Below are 8,845 nucleotides of genomic sequence, written 5' to 3'. Positions count from 1 at the left end.
CAGGATTGATATCAAAACAGGATATCGAAATTAAACAGGACAAACTAGACGGGAACGAAACCTGAAACTGATATTAAGCAACGAAACAGACAAGATTGATATCAAAACAGGGTATCGAAATTCAATGGGACAAACTAGACAGGAACAAAACTAGAAACCGATATTAAGCAACGGGACAGACAGGATTGATATCAAACACGATATCAAAATGAATCAGGACAAATTACACAGGAACAAAACTGGACATTGATATTAAACAACAGGACGGACAGGATTGATATCAAAACAGGATATCGAAATTAAACAGGACAAACTAGACGGGAACGAAACCTGAAACTGATATTAAGCAACGAAACAGACAAGATTGATATCAAAACAGGGTATCGAAATTCAATGGGACAAACTAGACAGGAACAAAACTAGAAACCGATATTAAGCAACGGGACAGACAGGATTGATATCAAACACGATATCAAAATTAATCGGGACAAATTAGACAGGAACAAAACTGGACATTGATATTAAACAACAGGACAGACAGGATTGATATCAAAACAGGATATCGAAATTAAACGGGACAAACTAGACGGGAACAAAACTGGAAACCTATTTAACAACGGGACGTACAGGTTTGATATCAAAACAGGGCATCGAAATTAAACAGGACAAAATAGACGTGAACAAAACTGGAAACCTATATTAAACAACGGGGCAGACAAGATTGATATCAAAACAGGGTGTCAAAATTAAACAGGACAAACAAAATGGGAACGAAACTGGTAACCGAAAATTAAACAGGACAAAATAAACAGGGACAATACCGGACAGGAAATACCAACAGGAACAGGAGCGTGTCGAAACCCACGTCTTGTGGGGTAGAGGTTTGTTGACGGGCAGACCAAGGAAGCGTGACAGCGCTGAGTTTAAAATAGACAGAAAGCCAATCTGTTAATGAACCGCAGGATGGGCGGGGCCAATTGGGCACCATGGCAACCGTGACAAACTCATGCGACAGTGACACATGCTAATCATCTATCAACAGGAGCGTGGGAACCTCCGCATGGGTCCTTTGACGCTCGGGTCATTGTCATTTCCTTTCCGCCAAATCGTCAGGTTCCTTTGCTACTTAGATCCTCCAATCTTTCATTTCCGGTTTCAGTCGTTGGTTCGAGATTATGTTTTTGTCTTTCAGAGCACACTTTCCTCCTGGTCCTGCCTCCCCCGCATGGGTCCATACAACTGCAAACTTCTTACATAGTATGTCAAATACATTTCAATTTCTCCACTTGTCTAGAAAATACACATTTTTATGTTATAAATCACGGGTGTCCAAGAGGCGGCCCGCGGGCCAGATCAGGCCCGCTAAGGGATTGAATCCGACCCGCGAGACAAGGCTCAGAGAAGCACAAGAGAAAAATGAGCTGCAGGTTGAAATCTTTCAACTTGATGTTGCCAAAGCCAGGTGCCTCCAACAAAGACACTGTACTGTATTTATTTCTCTCTCTCTCTCTCTCTCTCTCTCTCTCTCTCTCTCCCTTTCTTTTCCACCCCTTTTCTCCCACTCTGTCTCTTTCTCTCTCTGTGTCTTTTAACCTCTTTTTCTCTAACTTCCTTTTTTGCTTTTCTCTCTTTTCTCTTTCTCTCTTCCTACCCTTCGCACTTTCTTTTCTCTTTTCTCTCCTTCTGTCTTTCTATTTCTCTTTGGATTTCTTTCTTCCTCTCCCTTTCTTTTCCCCTTCTCTCACGACTTTTTATCTTTTGTTTCTCACGCTCTCTCCCTCTCTCTCTTTTTCTCTTTCTCTTTCTCTTTCTTTTTTTTCTTTTTCTCTCTCTCTGTGTCTTTTTAACTTCTTTTGCTCTATCTTACTTTTTGCCTTTTTTCTCTTTTCTCTTTCTCTTTTCCTACCCTTCGCGCTTCTTTTCTCTTTTCTCTCCTTCTGTCTTTCTATTTCTCTTTGGATTTCTTTCTTCCTCTCCCTTTCTTTTCCCCTTCTCTCACGACTTTTTATCTTTTGTTTCTCACGCTCTCTCCCTCTCTCTCTTTTTCTCTTTCTCTTTCTCTTTCTTTTTTTCTTTTTCTCTCTCTCTGTGTCTTTTTAACTTCTTTTGCTCTATCTTACTTTTTGCCTTTTTTCTCTTTTCTCTTTCTCTTTTCCTACCCTTCGCGCTTCTTTTCTCTTTTCTCTCCTTCTGTCTTTCTATTACTCTTTGGATTTTTTTCTTCGTCTCCCTTTCTTTTCCCCCTCTCTCACGACTTTTTATCTTTTGTTTCTCACGCTCTCTCTCTCTCTCTCTCTCTCTCTTTTTCTTTCTTTCTCCTGTCCTCTCTCCTTTTCCCTCCCTCTTTCTCTTATTTCTTTCTCTCTCTTTTTCTTTCTCTCTAATCTACTCGTCCGGCCCCCGACAGAATGTTTGTTCCATGGTGTGGCCCCCCAGTTCAAATGCCTTTGACACCCCCGTTATAGTTCATGTATTTTGGCTTAAGAATGAAGCGAATGATTTTTAACACTAGGGGGCAGTAAATAATACACACTGTCCCTTTAAGTTTAGCTCACGCGGATTAAGGATTCATTCATTCCTAATTGACTGATTGTCTCACTGATGCTCTTTCATTTTTTTATGATGAAATCTTAATCGTCCCGTTTTGTAAACACGGAAAGTGCTATTTTTTGTTGCCGCGGTGCGTGGATTCCAAGATTCAGTGCGGGAAAGATTGCGGCGGTGGCAAAAAAATCAAAAACGATGATGTTGTTTCTCCTTTAGATTTATTAACGCGGGTCATAAATCGCCAAAATGGCCGACGATTTGTATGTTTATGGAGACAAGGGAGCTTTCCTGCCCCCCGTCGGAAGAAGAAATCCTCCCGCTCCCCCCTGAGATTTACTCCATCACATAATATGAGCGGGGACAAAAATAAAACATGGCTAAAAAAGTCAAGAAAATAAAAGAAAATATGAAAAAAAAAAAAAAAATATCAAACAGGCGGCCCGCGGGCCGGATCAGGGCCGCTAAGGGATTGAATCCGGTCCATGAGACAACGCTGAGGAAAGCACAAGAGAAAAATGAGCTGCTGGTTGAAATATGTCACTTGATGTTGCCAAAGCCAGGCGCCTTTCACAAACGCTGTACTTGCATTTCTTTCTCTCTCTCTCTTTCTCTCTTTTTTTCTCTCTTCCTCCCCTTTTCTCTAACTTTCTATCCCTCTCTCTCTTTCACGCACTCTGTCTCTCTTTTTCTTTCTTTGTTCCTCTTTGTCTCTTTTTACCTTCTTTTGCTGTCTTTTCCTTTTTTCCTTTCTTTTGTATTTTCTCTTTCTCTCTCTTGTGTCCCCCTCCTCTTCCTCCCCTTCTCTCTTTCACTCCTTCTCTCTTTCTATTTCTGTTTGGAGTTAGTGTAGTATAGTTTAGTCTAACGCTGTACTTGTATTGCTTTCTTTCTCTCTTTCTCTCTCTCTCTCTCACCCTCTCTTCCTCCCCTTTTCTCTCACTTTCTAATTCTCTCTCTCTTTCACTCACTCTGTCTCTCTTTTTCTTTCTTTGATCCTCTTTTTCTCTATCTGTGTCTTTTTACCTTCTTTTGCTGTCTCTTCTTTTTTTCCTTTTTTTTGTATTTTCTCTCTCACTCTCTATCCCTCTTATTCTCTCTTCCTACCTTTTTCTCTCACTTTCTGTCTCTCTTTTTCTTTCTTTGTTCCTCTTTGTCTTTTTCTCTAGCTGTGTCTTTTTACCTTCTTTTGCTGTCTCTTCCTTTTTTCCTTTTTTTGTATTTTCTCTCTCTTGTGTCCCCCTCCTCTTTCTCCCTTTCTCTCTTTCTCTCCTTCTCTCTTTCTATTTCTGTTTGGATTTAGTCTAGTCTAGTTTAGTCTAACGCTGTACTTGTATTTCTTTCTTTCTCTCTCTTTCCCTCTCTCTCTCTCTCTCTCTCTCTCTTTCTTTCTCCCTCTCTCTCTATCCCTCTTACTCTCTCTTCCTACCTTTTTCTCTCACTTTCTATCTCTCTCTCTCTTTCACTCACTCTGTCTCTCTATTTCTTTCTTTGTTCCTCTTTGTCTTTTTCTCTATCTGTGTCTTTTTACCTTTTTTTGTTGTCTCTTCTTTTTTTCCTTTTTTTTTGTATTTTCTCTCTCTCTCTCTCTCTCTCTTGTGTCCCCCTCCTCTTTCTCCCCTTCTGGCTTTCTCTCCTTCTCTCTTTCTATTTCTGTTTGGATTTAGTCTAGTCTAGTTTTATCTAACGCTGTACTTTTATTTATTTCTTTCTCTATCTTTCTCTCTCCCTCTTTTCTCTCTCTCTCTCTCTCTCTCTCTCTCTCTCCCTCTCTCTCTACCGCCCTCACTCTCTCTTCCTCCATTTTCCTCTCACTCTCTTGGTCTCTTTTTCTCTTTTTTTCCTTTTTGTCTTTCTCTCTATGTCTTTTTACCTTCTTTTGCTCTCTCCTCATTTTTTTCTTTACTCTCTCTCTCTCTCTCTTGCTTTACCCTTCTGTCTTTACCATTTCTCTCTTTCTCTCCTTCTATCTTCTCTCCTCTTTTTCCCTCTTTCTATTTCTCTTTGGATTTCATTCTTTCTTTTTCTTTCCCCCTTTCTCACTATTTCTGTTTTTATCTCTTGTTTCTCACGCTTTCTCTCTCTCTCTTTCTCTCTTTCTCTTTTTTTGTCCCACCCTCTCTACCTTTCTCTCCCTATCTCTCTCTTATTTCTTTCTCTGCAGAGACGTCTTCTAATATGAATCATCTCAGTAATATTTCAACAAGCTCCGAAAAGACGATCGTGAGCAGATGACTGCGTAATGGATTTTCGTCCATTTCGATCCCGACCCCGACCCCGTTCCCGTCTTTTATGGTTTTTGCCCCACTTTATGACGTCAACAACCGAAAAATTTGGTCTTTAAAATGGCTCTTTGCTATTGGTCCACGTCGTATAAAGTTCTGATAAAAAGGCCGATTGGTCCAATCGCATGCGGTGATGCTAAAGGTATAAGTAAAAACAAGATCACCGTGGAAACAAAGAAGGCAACAGCGTTGTTACCCTACCAAAGTACCATTGCATTGTCTAGCTGTCACCTGTTGTCAGTCCGTCTGAGAACCTCAGTGTAATCTAGGCAAGCTTTTTCGACCCTGACTCCCACCTGTTTTTGCCCCCGTCTGTTTCCCGGCTTCGACCCGTTTTTTTTATCCTGACCACATCTACTCTCCTCGCCTGGCTTTCAACTCGTTTCTGATCCAGACCACGTTTTTGCTCTCCTCTCCCCGCGACTGACCTGTTTTTTTCCGTTCCTGACACCGCCATCGCTCGTCACGGAAGTCTTTCCTTTCTTCCCAATGATACCGAAAGAAACGTAACGCAAGTGGGTCCTGTCGCCATTGTGGTCCTGACACACTAAGCATCCAACTGCTACTCCACTCAACCGGCTTGTCGACATGTCGATCTGGTGATTGCAAGATGCGGGAAGCAGGTCGCTCTGAAGTGGATCTTCCGTGGCGAGCGATGGCGGTGTCGGGAACGGAAAACGGGTCAGTAGCCGGGACAGGAGAGCAAAAACGCGGTCGGGGTCGGAAGCGAGTCGTCAGCCAGGAATGGAGAGTAGAAGTGGTCGGAGAAGAGGTCGTAAGCCGAAACGGGAGAACAGACGTGTTCAGGAGCAAAACAGGTCGTAGTCGGAGACAGACGTGAGCAAAAACGGGACAGGTGGGAGTCTGGGTCAAAAAAGGCTTGCCTAGTGGATCTTCAGTGGCGAGCGATGGCAGTGTCGGGAAGGGAAAAACGGGTCAGTAGCCTGGGCAGGAGAGCAAAAACGTGCTCAGGGTCGTAAGCCAGGAAAGGAGAGCAGATGTGGTCAAGGACAAAAATGGGACGAGGCCGGGGAAAAAACAGGGGAGTCAGGGTCAAAAAGGGCTTGCCTAGCGTTAACTGAGGTTCGCAGACTGACCAAAGGGGACAGATAGGAGTGGGTTTAAATAGGGTCAGGGAGCCAATCAGAGTACGAGGATTGGTTGTTAAAAAAAATGAAAAAATACCTTGCTACAGTTAGTTGAGCTCAGTTCAGAAATTTTTAAAATCAAAAACATTTTCAAAGAACAACAAAACTTTGTTTGGAGCATCGAGTCATTCATTCACAGTTAAAACTCACCTTTGGTCAGTCCGTCAACGAACCTCTGCCCCGCAAGATGTGGGTTTTGCCTCTGTTTCCTGTCCGGTATTGTGCCCGTCTATTTTTGTCCTGTTTATGATTATCTCCAGTTTTCATTCCTCTCGAGTTTGTCCTGTTTAATTTCGATATCCTGTTTCAATATCAATCCTGTCTGTCTCGTTGGTTAATTTTGGTTTCCAGTTTCGTTCCCGTCTAGTTTGTCCCATTTAATTTTGATACCCTGTTTTGATATCAACCCTGTCTGTCCCGTTGTTTAATATTGGTGTCCAATTTCTTTCCCGTCTAGTTTGTCCTTTTTAGTTTCTATATCCTGTTTTGATATTAATCATGTCCGTCCTGTTGTGTAATATCGGTGTCCAGTTTCGTTCCCGTCTATTTTGTCCTGTTTATTTTCTATATCCTGTTTTGATATTAATTCTGTCTGTCTCGTTGTTTAATATCGGTTTCCAGTTTTGTTCCTGTCTGGTTTGTCCCGTTTGATTTCGATATCCTGTTTTGATATCAATCCTGTCTGTCCCGTTGTTTAATATCGGTTTCCAGTTTCGTTCCCGTCTACTTTGTCCTGCTTAATTTCAATACCCTGTTTTGATATCAACCCTGTCCGTCCCGTTGTTTGATATCAGTTTCCATTTTCGTTCCTGTCTAGTTTGTCCCGTATAATTTCAATATCCTGTTTAGATATCAACCCTGTCTGTCCCGCTGTTTAATTTCGGTTTCCAGTTTTGTTCATGTCTAGTTTGTCCTGTTTAATTTCGATATCCTGTCTTTCCCGTCCTGTCCGGTATCGACCCCATCTGTCTGATGTCAACTCGGGTAATTGGTATCGATCTTGTCGGTCTCTGACTTCCTGTCTTTCCACGTCAGACCGCTGTCCAACGTGCAGGACTCCCCATTTCCCGTCAAATAAAAAGCTTTTGTGAGAAACGTCACGCGTTTGGGTCCTGATCCTGTTCCGGTTTTTGACAACATGGTACTGTAAAAACTCAATACTAGCATCTTTCAATCAGTCAATGTTCAAGTGACTGTTTTTTTTTCACCGAGTAATTCTATTTTGACTTGTATGTACTTCAACTTGAGTCACTCTGTTTTGAAGTAAGAGTACTTTTACTCGAGTAAAAGGATTTTGGCTACTCTACCCGCCTCTGATTACAGTGTAGGACACAATGTGGCTTGTCGGATGGTGTTGCCATTGTTCCACCGGATCACAAAATGCCGAAGGAAGGTTTCGTGCCGTCGGCCGTTTGTACTAAATGGTAGGAAACGGTAGGAAACGGTCGGCGGGGCCCCAATACCCCGGCCAAATTCCTCATAATGAGGCGGACCGACAAAAGCTCACGCGGACGTTCAAACGTTGGCAACAGTAGCTTACTTGCAAAGGACCGGCGGCCATCTTTTACACTCGCCTCCGCACACAAAATGAAAAGCCTCTTTTTGGGGTTTTACGATTGCGTCGCACACTTTGCTAAGGTGGGGGGATTGCCCCTCCTGCCCACCCAAAAAGTTCTTTTCCCCGGTAAAAAAAAAGGGAAACGATTGAAAGTCAACTGCGCAGCTTAAAGCAGGTAACGGGAAGCTTTTTGACCCAAAAAGCCATAAAAGCAAAAATTTACATCCATTATCTGCACGGCTTATCGTCAGTAGGGTCACGGGAAAGCTGGAGCCCATCTCAGCTATCTTCAGGCAGTGGGCAGGGAACTGGTTGCCAGCCAGTAACAGATGAACCTGACATGCATGTTTTTGGAATATAGGAGGAAACCGGAGTGCCCGGAGGAAACCCACGCAAGCACGGGGAGAACATGCAAACTCCAGACAGGAAGGTTCGATCACATGACATCAGAACTGTGCTGCACACGCTCTGCCATGCTGCCCCAAGAAGACAAAATTCAACAGAACGGCTAAAGCCAATTTTTCAGCATATCCATCCATCCATCCATTATCTGCACCGCTTATCCTCAGTAGGGTCCCGGGGGTGCTGGAGCCCATCCTAGCTATCTCCGGGCAGTGGACAGGGGACACCCTCAACTGTTTGCCAGCCAGTCGCGGATGAACCTGACATGCATGTTTTTGGAATATGGGAGGAAACCGGAGTGCCCGGAGGAAACCCACGCAATCACGGGGAGAACATGCAAACTCCACACAGGAAGGTTCGATCTCATGACATCAGAACGGTGCTGCTAACCACTGCGCGGCTGTGCTGCCCCAAAAATTTACATTTGTAGACAAAATTCAACAAAATCGCTAATGCCAATTTTTCAGCATATCCATTCATCCATTATCTGCACCGCTTATCCTCAGTAGGGTCACGGGGGGGCTGGAGCCAATTTTCAGCGTATATATATTATGAAATGATAATAATACCAGATCCTGTGTCCCATAGCAATAAAAATATACCACTTAAAACGAGTCTCTTTCTCGCAGCTCCTCAAGAGTGTTAAGGCTTATTTCGTCCGTCATTTTTGTCAAAAGAAATGGTTTTGTCAGGACCAGAACAGGAAACAGAACCCACTCGCGTAACGTTACTCAGGGTTTTATTGGGAAGAAGGGAAAAGAGTGCACACACGATCCGGAGATCGCTGGTCGGGGGAGCAGGTTGCCCAGATGGGGAAGTGGGATTTCCCTGGCAAGCGATGGCGTTGTCAGGAACGGGGAAAAAAACGGGTCCGTAGATAGAAGAGCAAAAACGTGATCGGGAACGGA

Source organism: Urocampus carinirostris, chromosome 3 (genome assembly GCF_059441175.1).
Source record: "Urocampus carinirostris isolate Australia breed hairy pipefish chromosome 3, RoL_Ucar_1.0, whole genome shotgun sequence".
NCBI classification, from domain to species: domain Eukaryota; kingdom Metazoa; phylum Chordata; class Actinopteri; order Syngnathiformes; family Syngnathidae; genus Urocampus; species Urocampus carinirostris.
The sequence above is the reverse complement of the archived record's forward strand: the minus strand, read 5'-3'. Positions refer to the sequence as shown.